This window comes from Triturus cristatus, chromosome 2_2 (genome assembly GCF_964204655.1).
Source record: "Triturus cristatus chromosome 2_2, aTriCri1.1, whole genome shotgun sequence".
NCBI lineage: Eukaryota > Metazoa > Chordata > Amphibia > Caudata > Salamandridae > Triturus > Triturus cristatus.
Window position 1 is genome coordinate 1,008,551,973 of NC_140582.1, and position 15,834 is coordinate 1,008,567,806.

The following is a 15,834-nucleotide window of genomic DNA, read 5'->3' on the forward strand; positions in this document are numbered from 1 at the left end:
AGAGCAAGATTAGGAAGATCTGGGGGGAGGAGTGGCTGGACCAACCCACGAGGCCGGTAGGAACTGCACCCTCATCCACTCAGAGGCTAGGAAGCTTGCACAACTCTTGGCAGGGACAGGGTTGCCACGGTTAAGAACCCTTTCCATGGCCACGAAAGGAGTGAAAGGCAGACAGGGGATAACGTGGGGCAGCCGAAAGACCCAAGGACTTGGCCGTAGCCTGCGAGTCCTTAAATCGCTCTACCACCAAGTCTGCTTTGTCTCCGCAGAGACAAGTGCCACCAAAGAGCATATCCAGAGGGAAGCTTGGACATCCCCGAGAAGGTAGTCATTCTCAGTCAGGCATGGTGCCTCCAGACCACCATCGAGGAGACTGCTCTGCCCGGTGAGTTGGTTGTGTCCAGACCACAATGGATCATGAACTTTGCTGCGTCTCTCCCGCCTGTAACAGCTTGAGAGAGCATGGCCAGTGCCTCCTCCAGGACCTGCGGCAGCACTTGCGCAACTGAATCCCACAGCATGTGGGAATAACAGCCCAATAGGCATGTGGTGTTCACAGACCACAATGCCAGGCTTGTAGAAGAGAACATTGAACATTTTCTTCCTCAAAGAGTCCAGCCTCTTCGTTTCCCTGTCCAGGGGTGCAACAAGGAATGCGTCCTGGGATGTGGAAACTTGGACCCCCAAGCTCTCCAGGGTAGGATGTTAGATGAGGACGTTTCGGTCCCCAGGAGCGGGGCGGTGGCAACGGGCAACTGTCCAATTCAAAGGAGCTCCTGTGCTGGATTTGAATCAGGTTCCCTGAAGGATGTCGGCGAGGGCCTCATTGAATGGGAGTAGGGGTTCTGAGGAGGAGACTGCTGGTTGCAAAACCTCAGATTAGTCTTGGCAGCCACTGAGGGAAGCTTAAAGTCAAGGACCTCAGCCACTCCACACATCACCATAGCACAAGAAGCGCCCTCCTCCATATCCACAGTAGTGAGAGAAAGAATGCCCGGTTCTGGAGAGGTATCCCCTTTGCTGGCTTCACCCAGTTCCTGACACCAGTCCATTTGCGGCTCGTATAGCTGGTATTCTAGAGGGCCCAGCGACCACTCCCGCTTCTCTCCGAGGCCCAGCACATAGCAATAGGGCTCAGGATCCGATCTAGGGTCCGAAGTTCCTGCCGGCGTCGAGCGATGCAGTTCTGGCTTTGTGTCGGATTCCAGGATGATAATGGGGCTGGCGCCACCAGTGGGTGCCAGCATCAGAACCAGTGGAAGGTTGATATGGTACAACCAGCACTGATCTGGATCCATTATCGGATCCACGGGGCCCAGTGGAGCGGACGAGGAACCAGATGGGCCCCCTCCCCCGATCCAGAGGGGCCTGAAGGCTCATCAACAGGGTCAGTCTGTCCAAATATGAGACCTGGGGCCTCATAAAGCTCTTTATGTTGGGTTGGGGTCGCTCCGGCTCCCGGATATTCCGGGAGGCGGGAAGCCGGACGGGGAAAAGTCGAAGAGCGTTTAGACTTCTTACTCTTCTTATTGTGCCTCTTACCTGAATGTCCTGACAATCTTGAATGGGACGAAGAGAACGTCAGACTCTGTAAACGATCCTGGCACCTTCCTCTTGACTGGGACCTAGACTTCCATAGAGTCGCATGCCGGGAAGCTAGTAGCTTCAGCAACCGCTCCCTCAAAGCCTTCAGCACCATGACCCAGCAATCGGAACACAACTTGGTGTTGTGGTCACCCGCCAGGCACCACAGACAGACAAAGTGCGGATCCGTCACCGACATTGTCTGGTAACAGGCATAGGAGGGCTTAAAACCTGTCCTGCATGATGACGACCTCAACACACCGGGTGGAAACTTGAAAAAAAGTAGACAAAAAGTCGCAAAATTCATCTAATTCCGGGTCAGCACTGGCTGGCGCAGAAAGAAAACAAAAAATATCAGTGCGCCTGGGTGGCGCCTATATAGGTACTGGAACGTCTCTCTGGTGCGGATGACTGACACGGAGCTGATCAACGCCACCTACCGGCATGCAGGGGTACTGCTCAAAAACTCTTCCGGATCCAGTCTTACACCTGGGAAATTCAAAGGTAAGGAATCTGTGGCTAGAAGTCTCTATCAGATACAAAACATTACACACACACCTAGCACATCAAAATCTCTCACACACACATTTTCATGATACATTTCAAAACACAAATGAGGAACATACACCCACTACTACTCTGACTACACACATAATACACATCCTAAACCATCTTTACTCCCAAAATTTCTATTTTTACATGCACTTGCCACAAATATGCTGACATAACAAATCTATTTCACCTGCCTCTTATCCATTGAACAATGTAGTGCCTTAAGGCATGACCCACATGCGCCACAACCAGCTCTAACCCATACACCACCCACCCACCCACCCTAAACAGACACAAACAAAATAAACAACATGCCACTATCAGAACTTCACATCTACAAATCTATTGCACAAGGCTACTCAACAAAAACAACACAGCTCATCAACTCACTCTCAACCACCATCTCCATCACCTACAGAAGCAGTCCCAACAAAATGCCTTCTAAGCCTTCTGGACAAGGAATATGATATATAAAAAATATATATAATGCTATCCTCTTACAATTAATACCAGCACTAATGACACACCTGCTACAAGTACCAAAAATACTGCTCACTCTTCTAGACAATAAAGTCGCACCACCACCAAAATATAATCTCTAAACTGCCTATTATTAAATGCTTGATCACTCTCTAAAAACAAGCACCACATCTATGACCTACTCACTGACACTGGCTTACTCTTCATAACTGAATCATGGTTGGGAGACATGGCACCAGTGTTGCTTGAAGCCGTTCCTCAAGGCAATCAAGCTATCACACAAAATCATATAGGTAAAGAGGAGGTAGAATAACTGTTCAAACAAACAATACATCTCACCAAAGCTGATGACATTTCCATACAAGGTTGTGTGGTCCTCATCACCAGATCAACCCTACACCAACTTCCTCCTGTAAGTTCCTCCTCCTCTAGAGACCACCACCTAGCAATGCAACATTCCCAGACACATTCTAGACAATGTTTCAAACCTTAGAACACCTCACTCCAACTTATGCATTCTTGGTGACCTAAACATTTGGTTTGACAAACCCAATATGCCCCTTCTATAAACTATCAGAACTGGCCTAGTCACACTGAACCTACATCAGACTGTACACAAACCCACATACACCGCTGGAACATCCTAGATGACATGTTTGCAAATACAGAACTAGTTACCTTTCAAAGGATTACTCCAGTCACATGGTCAGACCACCATTTGGTAGCTTTCGACTTTAAACACCAAAAATCAACACTCCTAACGCCACCTTACATGCATCCACCTATCGACAGTGAAGCAAACTCAATTTTGAAAACTTAGAAACACAACAAAAACCCAACACAAATCTAGACACAATAAATTCAGTTCAAAAACTTTAAGACCTTACAGGGAGCTTTTGATATCATAATACCACTAAGAACAAGAAAACAGGATAAAAGAAAATAAGCACCTTGGAGAAATACAGAACTAAAAATGATACAACAAGAAATTAGAAAGCTGCAACTCACTTGGATCAAAAAGAAACAGCAATCAAGACAAACTCACCTACGGAAACTTAACAGAATATACAAGTCAACAATCAAAAAAACTCAAAAAAGATAATATTCAGATAGAATACAAAATGTAATTTATAAAATTATCACTGAAATTTGTATACCTAGATGCACAGAAGGAACTCATCCCATTACTCAAAAATTCACTGACAAATAATTACCCAACCAAAGCAGACACGCTGGACTTATATTCAAAACAAAGGAACACTTCCAGCACCAAACCATTAAAAAAAGAATCCAAGAGTAGGCTAACTCAGCCTCTGACTTCCTTCAAACAAACATCACAAAGTGAATTTATAGATCTGGACAAAGCAAGCTGCCCTTCTGACCCTTGTCCATCACAAATCTTCAAGAACATTTTTTAACTACCTCAGTTGCCACACCAGTAAGAAGAATCAGCAATAATTCTTTAACTACGGGATCTTTCCAGAAGACCTAAGACATACATACGCCCAATAGTAAAGTAAATTAACCTGGAATCACATGACCCCAAACAACTACAGACCAATTACAAATGGACCTTTCCTGGGCACACTGATAGAAAGAGCAGCTTTCACCTAGATGTCACAATTCAGTGAAGATAACTCCATACTTTCAGACTACCATACAGAATTTTGCCCAGGAAGAGACAAAGAATCTGATCTCATCGCCATCTGGGATGACCTTAAAAATACGGTAGACTGGAACGGGTTTGCTGCGCCACTTCTCTTGAACCTCTCAGCTGCCCTTGACGCAGATGACCATGACACTCTATACGAAGACTCTATGAAGCTGGCATCGGGGGGACTGCTCTTAACTGGATCACATCCTACCTTCAAAACAGAATAAACGTCATACATACTCCCCCTTTCTCAACCAAACCGTACTTCATAAAAGCAGCAATCCCTCAAGGCTCTATTGTCTCACCTATGCATTTCAACATCAAAATGAATTAATTACCGGCAATGATCAATGAATTTCAGCTCACATGCTATAACTATGCACATGACACACCAATACTCCTTCACCTGGAAAGCCCCAAGGGCACTGGAAACTCAACAATCTTCCGTTGCGTCAGAGCTGTTGAGTAGTGGATGACATGGAGCGATCTCAAACTGAATGCTTCCAAAACCGAAATACTCACATGTGGCCACTGGAAAAACTATGGCCAATGCTGTGCCTGGCCAGACAATCTGGGACCACCTCCTAAGGTAACTAAGGAAGTAAGAAACCTTGGAATTATCATGGACTCCTAGTTATCAATCAATGCCCAAGTGGAGAAATTAGCAAGCTCAAGCTTCATCACTATAAAAATTTGCGACGCATTTTCCTCCACCTGGGATTTCAGCACATGATCCAGGCTACTATCTCTCTTGTACTGTCTAAATGTGATTATGCCAATAGCTTCCACCACGGATCATCTTTATCAACTATGAAAAGAATACAACGGATTCAGAACTCTGCTGTCAGACTACTCCTATATGTAAAGCCACAAGCCCTTATCTCCCATGCCTTGAGGAACCTACATTGGTTACCAGTTGCCAGAAGATCCACCTCCAAGCTGCTTTGTATCACCCACAAAGCAATACGTGGAACCGGATCGCTTTTTATCAGTTATAATATTCACCAAATCCTTATGGAGGGAGGGGGAAAAGATGGTAACCCTGAGAAATATTTAAGCTGTATTCATGGCTAGAGGAAAATGACCGCCCCTATGTAATTTTCACTGCATTGAATTTCGATATGATGGTATCAAAATAAAGAGTATAAAAAAAATAAAAATATTCACCAAATACATTCAACAAAAGAACTTCTGCTCAAGACTGCCACCTCGCCTCAAAACCCCACCAAACAAGAAAAAAAGCACGGGTGGTACAGCTATCTCTGTTTAAGCAGCCATACTATAGGATTCATTACCCCTAAGTATAAGATCCACGGATACATATCTTATCTTCAGAAGACTACTCGAGAGTTGGCACATTCCTACATATCCACCATACTTAAAATTGTACAGCATACCCCAGGGTTTGTAAACATATATACTTTAATTATATGTAATGTATATACATATGTGCATTGTTTTGTACAAATATGTATAATAACTATGGTTTTAAAGAACAAGTTACTTACCTTCGGTAACGATGTATCTGTTAGAAACATTAGTTAGTTAGATTCCTCACCTTAGATTATCCCCAGGCGTCAGACTGGATCCGGAAGATTTTTCGTCAGCAATACCCCTTGCGCGTCGCTAGGCGTCGTCTGCGGCTCCGCGTCAGTCGTCGGCGTCGTGCGCCGGAATGACGTCGTCAGAGTACTTAGACGCCGCCCTCGCGCGCTGACGTCAGTTCTTGTACATAGCCTTCCGCGCCAGGAACGCAGAGCCATGCAAGATACCGACACTGGTGACAAAAAATTCTAGGGCCCTGAAAGGGATAGCCTTAACCCTAGATGTCAGTTCGCAGAACGGGGAGGATGGGTGGGTCGGTGAGGAATCTAACTAACTAATGTTTCTTACAGATACATCGTTACCGAAGGTAAGTAACTTGTTCATCTGAAAGAAACACGTTAGTTAGATTCCTCACCTTAGAATAGATACCCAAGCAATACCATCCCCGGTGGTGGGTCTGCGAACCAAGATCACACCAGAAAATCCTGGAGGACAGAACGGCCAAAGAAGCCATCCCTCCGGACTTGGCTGTCTAGGCAATAATGCCTGGCAAACGTGTGTAGCGAAGCCGACGTAGCCGCCTGACAGATGTCCTGCAACGGGACTCCCCGTCCCTAAGCAGTAGTAGCCGCTGTAGCCCGAGTGGAATGGGCGCGCAGCCCAACAGGAGGGTCCTTTTTTGCCAAGAAGTACCAGATTTTGATGCACAAAACGACCCACCGGGAGATGGTCCGTTTGTGCACAGCTTTTCCCTTCTTAGCACCCACGTATCCAACGAAAAGTTGATCGTCCACCCGGAACTGTTTTGTGCGGTCCAAATAAAAAGAGAGCGCAAGCTTTGGGTCCAGACGGTGGAGCCTCTCTTCCTCTTTGGAAGGATGCAGAGGCGGAAAGAAGGTGGGCAAGGTGACAGACTGCCCAAGATGAAAGGGAGTCACCACTTTCGGTAGAAAAGAAGGACGAGGCCGAAGGACAACCTTGTCCGGATGAACAGAGAGAAAAGGAGGCTTGGACGATAGAGCCTGGAGCTCACTCACCCATCTAGCCGAGGTGATGGCTACCAGGAAAGCAGTCTTAAGCGTCAGAAGACGAAGAGGACAATTGTGAAGAGGCTCAAAGGGAGCGCACATCAGAAATGTGAGAACAAGATTCAAGTCCCACTGAGGCATTACGAAAGGAACAGGAGGGAATGTATGAGTAATGCCTTTAAGAAAGCGTTGAACCACAGGGGACTTGAAAAGAGAAGGCTGATCAGGAAGCCGTAAGAAGGCAGAGAGGGCAGCAAGATAACCTTTCAAGGTGCCCAGGGCAGAGCCCTGCCGGGCCAAAGAAAGAAGAAAGAGGAGAACCTCAGAAAGAGGGGCGGAAAGGGGATCCACAGCCTTTGCTGTGCACCATGCCACAAATCTGTTCCACCGGCAGGCATATACGGTCTTTGTGGAGGGACGCCTGGCTGCCAGAATGATATCACAGACTTCAGGAGGCAAGTCAACTGCAGCCGCTCAATCGCCACGCATGGAGGTGGAGGCTGGACAGGTTCGGGTGTAGGACCGTCCCCTGCTGCTGCGACAGAAGATCCTCCCGAAGGGGCAGACGTATCGGAGGATCGGTCAGCGTACTGAGTAGCTCGGGATACCAGTACCTTCGTGCCCAATCCGGGGCCACCAAGATGACTTGGGCCCGGTCGTGCCTGATCTTCTTCAGCACTCTGGGCAGAAGTGGTATAGGCGGAAAGGCGTACAACAGACCGCAACTCCACTCGTGACGAAAAGCGTCGCCGAGCGAGTGGCGCCTTGGAAATTCCAACACGCAGAACTGCTGACATTGCGCGTTCTCTTCGGTGGCGAATAGATCTAACCAAGGCTCTCCCCACTGCTGAAAGAGACCTTGCGCCACTTCGGAGTTCAGACGCCATTCGTGATCCATCATGCACCGGCGGCTGAGTTTGTCTGCTCTGGCGTTCAGAGAGCCCGCCAGATGTTGAACCACTAGGGTGACGCCCTGGTGTTCCAGCCACGTCCAGAGGCGCAGAGCCTCCTGATAAAGGGTCCACGACCCCGCCCTGTTTGTTGCAATACCACATGGCGGTGGTGTTGTCCGTGAACACCTGCACGACACTTCCCCTGACAGAGGGAAGGAAGGCTTTCAGTGCAAGTCGGATCGCTCTCAACTCCAACAGGTTGATGTGGAGGCGAGACTCCGCCGGAGACCAGAGGCCTCTGATCTCCGCCTCTCCCATATGGCCACCCCATCCCAGGAGGGACGCATCCGTCACTACGACATGCTCCGGTTGGGGAAGGGAGAGGCTCTTGCCCGTGACCCAATCGCGGTCCGTGAGCCACCACTGCAATTGCTGTGCAGTGCCCTCCGAGATCAAGACATGGTCGGACAGGTTGCCGTGATGCTGGGCCCACTGAAACTTCGGGTCCCACTGCAGAGCCCGCATGCGCCGCCTGGCGTGATGCACTAGTAGGATGCAGGAGGCCATCAGCCCCAGAAGCCGCAACACTAGCCTGACCGAAACCCAGGATAGAGGCCGAAAGATGGGAATCAGGGCCTGAATATCCCGGACCCGCTGTTCCGGCGGATAGACCCGGAACTGCGCCGAATCGAGAACCGCTCCGATGAAGAGGAGCTTCTGAGAGGGACTCAGGTGTGACTTCGGCACGTTGATGGAAAACCCCAGCAAATGCAGGAGATCCGCCGTAGTCTGGAGGTGGGAGACGACTGCCTGGGGCGAGCCCGCCTTCAACAACCAGTCGTCGAGATAGGGGAAGACTGGAACCCCTGATCTGCGCAGATGAGCTGCGACCACCGCCATCACTTTCGTGAACACCCGAGGGGCACTGGTGAGGCCGAAGGGGAGCACGGTGAACTGAAAATGCTCCTGGCCCACCGTGAACCGCAGGTAACGCCGGTGGGCCGGCAGGACGGGGATGTGGAAATATGCGTCCTGCAAGTCCAACGCTACCATCCAGTCTCCAGGGTCGAGGGCAGCTAGAACCTGAGCCAAAGTCAACATTTTGAACCGTTCGTTCCGGAGGAAGGCATTGACGTTCCTGAGGTCCAAGATAGGGCGTAGGCCCCCTTCGCCCTTCTTGGGAACCAGAAAGTAGTGGGAATAACAACCACGACCTACTTCTGGGCTCGGAACGCGCTTGATGGCCTCTTTGGCCAAGAGGGCCGAAACTTCCTCTCGCAGAAGATTGAAATGATCCTCCGAGATACGGTGGTGCTGCGGTGGCATGGCTGGAGGGGTCGTCTCGAAGGGGAGGGAGTAGCCCCTTCGGACGATTTGCAGCACCCACCTATCCGAAGTGATGGTACGCCAGTGGAGCAGGTGATGGCGAACTCTGCCGCCCACTGGCGAGGAATGGGCCGGAAAGCTCGGACTAGTAAGGCTTGGAGGCGGATGCTGCCGGGGTGGATGTGGGCTGACCGCGTCGTCCTCCAGAACCGCCTCGGCGGAAACCACGGCCGCGACCGCGCGCAGGTTGGTTCTGCGGCTGGTGGCTAGGCGGACGTGAGGAGGCACCCCTTCCTTGGCCACGAAAGGGGCGAAAGGCGGAAGTTTGCGACCGCGGGGCCGAGAGCCCAAGGACTTGGCCGTAGCCCGGGAGTCCTTAAAGCGATTCAGCGCACTGTCCGCTTTCTCACCAAAAAGGCGAGTGCCATCAAAGGGCATGTCCATGAGAGTGCTCTGGACATCCCCCGAAAAGGACGTGGACCGCAGCCAGGCGTGACGTCTAAGCGCCACCGTGGTAGAAATCGCCCTACCCAGCGAGTCCGTAGTGTCAAGCCCACATCGGATTGCATGTCGTGCTGCATCCGTCCCATCGGCCAGAGCCTGCGTAAGTCGTGTCTGGGCCTCCTCCGGGCACAGGGGCAGCACGTCCTCCACCGTATCCCACAGAGAGTGGGAAAAACGGTCCAAAAGACAGGCGGTGTTCAAGGAGAGCAGACCCAAACTAAGGGAGGAGAACAGCTTTTTGCCAAACTGTTCCAGTCTCTTGGAATCCCGGTCCGGCGGAGCGGTCGGGAAGGAGGATTGGGAGGTAGAAGCCTGGATAACCAGGCTGTCGGGGGTGGGGTGTTGGGACAGAAAACTGGGGTCGCCCGGAGCAGGGCGGTGGCGCCTGGCGACGTTCCTGTCCACAGGAGGAACTGTGGAGGGCTTGGACCAGGTGCCCTGCAGAACGTCAATGAGGGCCTCCTTAAATTGCAGCAGAGGCTCAGTGGAGTTTGCTGCAGACTGAAGCACCTCAGTGAGGACGTTAGTCCTCACAGCCACGGCAGGCAGCTCGAGCCCAAGGGCTGCGGCCGCCTTGCGCAGCACCACAGAGAAAGCAGCACCCTCCTCCGAAGCCACAGTCGGAGGAGAGATGAATCCAGTGTCTGGTGAGGTATCCAGACCACTGGCCTCCCCCAGTTCATCTGCCCAGTCCTGTGACAGCTGAGCCTGAACGGCCATAGGATCCTCGGACCCCTCCCATTCGCCCCCTGTGAGAAGTTGGCCTGATGTATGATGTCACTAGTTCTAGTGTACACCTTATATCAGTCCAAATCCCCTTATGGTGATTGGTTGTAAAGTCAACCTTATAGACCAGCTATCCTAGTGGTAGCATGGACAAGAGCAGTCTTAGGCTAAACTCTGAATGGCATGTGAAGCCAGCTGTGATACCATATATAATCCCTTGAATACCAAATGAAAGGACACCACAACAGATATATATATAAAATAAAGTGTATTTATTCTAAGCAACCCTCAGCACTCTTTATGAGATTAGAGGTAAGTACAACACAGTCTTATTTAAGCATACATTAAGTCACACAGGTAAGTAATACAGTTAGGCCCTAGGGGCCACGCAAACCATATACTAAGTAAGTGGTATAAGAACCACTGTCACGGAAATAGAATAGGCCTAGGCCTAGGGAATCGCTGGGGCTACACTACACTAGCGTTAGTTAGGAAGTGGGAGGCCCACGGGATTCGTGTGCAGAGTGGAAACACTCACGCGTAATGCGTAAAAGTCAATAGCAATAGTACAGTTTAGAAAACGGTAGATTTAGGACACTTCCGGAGTAGCTAGGAAGTTGAGACTTGAAAACTAGACACTAGGATAGTCACTATCCTGATGAGCACCGGAGTACCCAAGTTACCCAGCCCACAGGCTGCGGGTGCATAGGGGTGAAGATGCGTCGTTTTCGTCGTCGACTCCTATGGATGCCTGAAGAAAGATGCTGACAGGCAGTCAGTGAAGAGTGTCCGGTGGATCCCAAGGCTGGGATCAAGAAGAGAGGAAACCTGCAAGCAGAAGGGACAGAGTCAAGGTCACTAGCCAGTGACCACGTGGAACCAGGAAGGAACCAGGCGATGTCGTGAAGATTGCAGGTGAAGGTGAAGCTTGTCGCTGCAGCCAGGAGGACCAGGAAGCGTCGAGGACGACCAGGACCAGGAGGCGAGCTGTCCCACGAAGGCTCTTGCTGTCGGCGGCGTCGAAGTTGGACTAGGACTCACCAAGCCTTGGCAAGCGGAACCCACGAAGGACGAAGGACTTGCTTCTGGTGCAGACCAGGAAGGTCTGGGGTGCTTCTTCTTTGCAGAGAAGCGGGAGCCAGTCTGGAGGAGCCAAACCAGCGCAGAAGATTTCAGGGTGCGTCGTCCCAAAGGTCACTAGCCAGCGGGCAAGCAACCGGACAGACGCGGCAAGCAGAAAAATGCTGAAGGGCCCCACGCAGGACTCGTGGAGTGTGGGGGGCTGATCTTCGGTGCAGATGGTGCTTGGGGTTGGGGCTTCTCAATCCCCGGTGCACAACTTCGAGGGTACCTCAGAAGCTGCGCTTGAAGTTACTAGCCACTTTTTCCAGGTAGCCGGTCCCACGTCGCTCGTCGCCTCCACGTATCTCAGCTCTGCTGTAGATGTGGATCAGGGTCGGAGAAGTCTGGAAGTCAAGGCTCTGGTCAGGCTCTGCAGTCGGTTCCTCGTAGAACGTGGGAAAAGCAAAGGGTAGTCTCTTGATGGTGCCTGTTTGCACAGGGTAGCCACTCCTTGGCTACAAGGGAGATTCTTCAGTCTTCTTCTTTCGTCGAATGTCGAAGGTCCAGAGTTTCTGTTCAGTTTTGCAGGTTCAGGATAATCTAAAGTCTTGAGGCCCAACTCCCACTCTTATACTAATCTGGGGGGCTGGGATACCTGCTAGGTCACGCCTTATGGGTGGGACCTGGGAGGGGGTGGTTACACCCACTTCCCTTTGTCCAGTTTCGCGCCAGAGCTGGGGCTGGAGTGCCCCAGCGCCGGTTTGAACTGGACTATGCAAGGAACACCTTGTGTGCCCCAGGCATGTCTCATTCCTTTCAGCCCACCCTGCCCCAATACACTAAAGGCTGTCTGGGGAGGTGCTAGCACCTCCCCAAGCAGGAAACCTATTGTCCAGGCCTCCCTGGCTGGGATCACTCCCAGCTTCAGGAGGTCAGACTTGTGTCGTGGCAGCAGCATCCCTTTTGTGATGCTGAGGCTTTGGTCAGAGGCTAACAGTTGAAGTATGATTTTAACATGTCTTTCCCTCTAGAAGGGGGGAATAATATTCTCATGTCCAGAAATGGCATGGGGGTATTATTCTACAGTGTTAGACACCTTACACGACATGTTTCGATAGAGCCAGACCATAGTTACCATAACCGTCTAAGATTATAAGGCACTTTAAGAGTATATGGTAGGCTATATCATAGAACAGCTATAAGGACAAGGTTCCGAAAGCTGCAGACAGGCTCAGCTCATGCTAGAGCACCATCTCACATGTTACCAAGCACTCTGCCTCCAGGATTGTCAAGGCCTGCCATAGGAGTGACTGATAGGTACACATGTGTCTATATGTAAGTTAGGTATAGGAATACTACACCTAAGCAAGGGGTGATTACACGACCTTGCCCCAGCTGAGTGATCAGCCAGTTGTGTCAAAATGGAAGGCCAGGCCAGGGGTGGCATAATACATGCTGCAGCCCCTGGTAGGCCTAGGGTACACCTATGCCCTGGGTACCTAGGGTACACTGTACAGGGGCCAATAAGGTGATCCTATCCAAATGGGTTATGCACCTAAAGTACATAGTATTAATTTAGAGAGAGAACAGCAGGGCTGTGGGTCTGATTAGCAGGCCCACAGCCACATCTAAGTCGAAAACCAGTAAAGCAAAAGCAAAAAGTGGGGGTGAACATAGAAAGCAGACCCTACTCTCCTACACAACCCCCCCCAAACTTAGGGACATTAAACTAACCTTGACCAGTTGAGTCTTCATGTTCTAAGTGGAAATATCTGGAGAGTCCATCTGCATTGGCATGGTCAGTCCCAGGTCTATGTTCCACTGTGAAGTCCATCCCCTGTAGGGAAATGGACCACCTAAGAAGTTTGGGATTTTCACCCTTCATCTGATTTAGCCACAAGAGGGGCTTATGGTCTGTCTGAATCTTGAAGTGAGTGCCAAACAAGTATGGCCTCAGCTTCTTCAGGGCCCAAACCACAGCAAAGGCCTCCCTCTCAATAGCTGACCAACGTTTCTCTCTAGGGGTCAGCCTTCTACTTATAAAAGCAATGGGCTGGTCTTGACCATCTACATTCAGTTGTGAAAGAACAGCTCCCACACCTAACTCAGAAGCATCTGTCTGGACAATGAACTCTTTGGAGTAGTCTGGACTTTTCAGAATAGGTGCACTGCACATGGCCTGCTTCAGGTCATCAAATGCTTTTTGACAGCTTACTGTCCACTGAACTTTCTTTGGCATCTTCTTGGAGGTCTATGTCTATGTGTCTATGTATTGGTTTTTGTAAGGCGCGCATATCACCCAAAGGTCTCATAGCGCCGACAGATGTTCAGATGGTAAGGTAGGAGGCAAGCAGAGTTAAAATAGCCATGTCTTTAAAAGTTTGCGGAATTTCTGATGGCTGGGTTCAAGTTTTATGTGCAAAGGTAGAGTATTTCAGCTTTCTGGGGCAATTTTGGAGAAGGATCTATCTCCATTTTTGACGGTTCGTACTTTGGGGACCGCTAGGAGGTGAAGACTGGACGATCTAAGTGTTCTAGCAGGGCGGTAGTTCATCAATTTTTTTGCTAGGTAGGCAGGACCATTGCCGTTCAGGGATTTATGGACTAGGCAGCACATTTTAAACTTAATACGTTTTTTGATGGGGAGCCAGTGAAGCGTCTTCAGACAGGGGGCAGAGGAGGTGCGGGCGGGTAGATCGAGGGCCATTCTGGCTACTGTATTCTGAAGAACCTGTAATTTATTTAGGAGGTTCTCATTGATGGAGGCAAAAAGAGCATTGCCATAATCCAAGCGACTAATGATTAGTCCCTGGATTAATGGTAGGCGAGAGGACAGAGGAATCCAAGTCAAGTCATTAAGTGGTGTCACTATGGACCCATAATTCTTAACAAACTTTCTGTAGTACCCAGTCAGGCCCAAGAAAGCTCTGACCTGAGTCTGGGTAGTTGGAGGAGCCCAGTCCTTTATGGTCTGGATCTTGCTCTCCAGTGGTTGAACCTGACCCCCACCAACTAGGTGGCCCAGGTATACAACCTTGCTCTGCCCTATCTGGCACTTAGTGGCCTTGATAGTGAGGCCTGCCTTTTGCAGGGCCTCTAAAACATTCCTCAGGTGGACCAGGTGATCCTCCCAGGTGGAGCTAAAGACAGCAATATCATCAAGATAAGCTGCACAATAATCATCCAACCCAGTAAGGACTTGATTCACCAACCTTTGGAAAGTGGCAGGTGCATTCTTCAAACCAAAGGGCATTACCACAAATTGATAATGTCCTCCTGGGGTCGAGAAAGCAGTTTTGGCCTTTGCACTCTCAGCAAGTCTGATTTGCCAGTAGCCTGCTGTTAGGTCAAATGTGCTCAAAAACTTAGCAGCTGCCAGTCTGTCAATGAGCTCATCTGCCCTAGGTATTGGGTGGGCATCTGTCCTTGTGACAGCATTGAGACCTCTGTAATCCACGCAAAACCTCATCTCTCTCTTACCATCTTGGGTGTGAGGTTTTGGCACAAGGACTACAGGACTAGCCCAAGGGCTCTCTGAAGGTTCAATGACTCCCAGCTCCAACATCTTTTGTACCTCAACTTTTAAGCAGTCCCTGACATGGTCAGGTTGCCTGTAGATGTTACTCTTCACAGGCAGACTGTCACCAGTGTCCACCTCATGGGTGCACCAGTTTGTCTGACTTGGGGTCAGAGAGAACATATGTCTGTAGGATTGCAGAACCTGTCTGCAGTCCTGTTGCTGATGGACAGTGAGGCTGTCAGAAAAGACCACACCATCAACTGAGCCATCATCAGGGTTCTGAGTCAACAGGTCTGGAAGAGGGTCACTCTCTTCCTCCTGCCCCTCATCTGTATCCATGAGTAGCCCCATGTCTGCCCTGTCAACATATGCCTTCAATCTGTTGACATGAAGCACCCTGTGGGGGCTTCTGGGAGTCCCAAGGTCCACCAAGTAGGTGACTTCTTCCTTTTTCTCAACAATAGTGTGGGGTCCAGACCATTTGTCTTGGAGTGCTGCTGGGGCCACTGGCTCCAACACCCACACTTTCTGTCCTGGCTGGTAAACAGTCAGTACAGCCTTTTGGTCATGCCAAGCTTTTTGGAGTTCTTGGCTTGCCTCAAGGTTTTTAGAAGCCTTCTTCATATACTCTGCCATCCTGGAGCGGAGACCAAGTACATAATCCACTATGTCTAGTTTGGGTTGTCTGAGAGGTCTCTCCCATCCTTCCTTCACCAAACACAGGGGTCCTCTTACAGGATGCCCAAACAAAAGCTCAAAAGGGCTGTAGCCAACCCCCTTTTGTGGGACCTCTCTGTAAGCAAACAGAAGGCAGGGTAAAAGGATGTCCCATCTTCGCCTAAGCTTATCTGGTAATCCTTTTATCATTCCCTTTAGGGTCTTGTTGAATCTCTCAACAAGCCCATTGCACTGTGGGTGATAGGGTGTGGTGAACTTATAGTTAACACCACACTCCTTCCA

At 50.0% G+C, this 15,834-nt stretch overlaps 1 protein-coding gene across 1 annotated transcript in view; it reads right to left on the reverse strand.

Moving 5' to 3' along the window:
* JAKMIP1 (janus kinase and microtubule interacting protein 1) overlaps positions 1-15,834 on the reverse strand; it is a 1,879,738-nt gene that overhangs the window by 1,019,563 nt on the left and 844,341 nt on the right.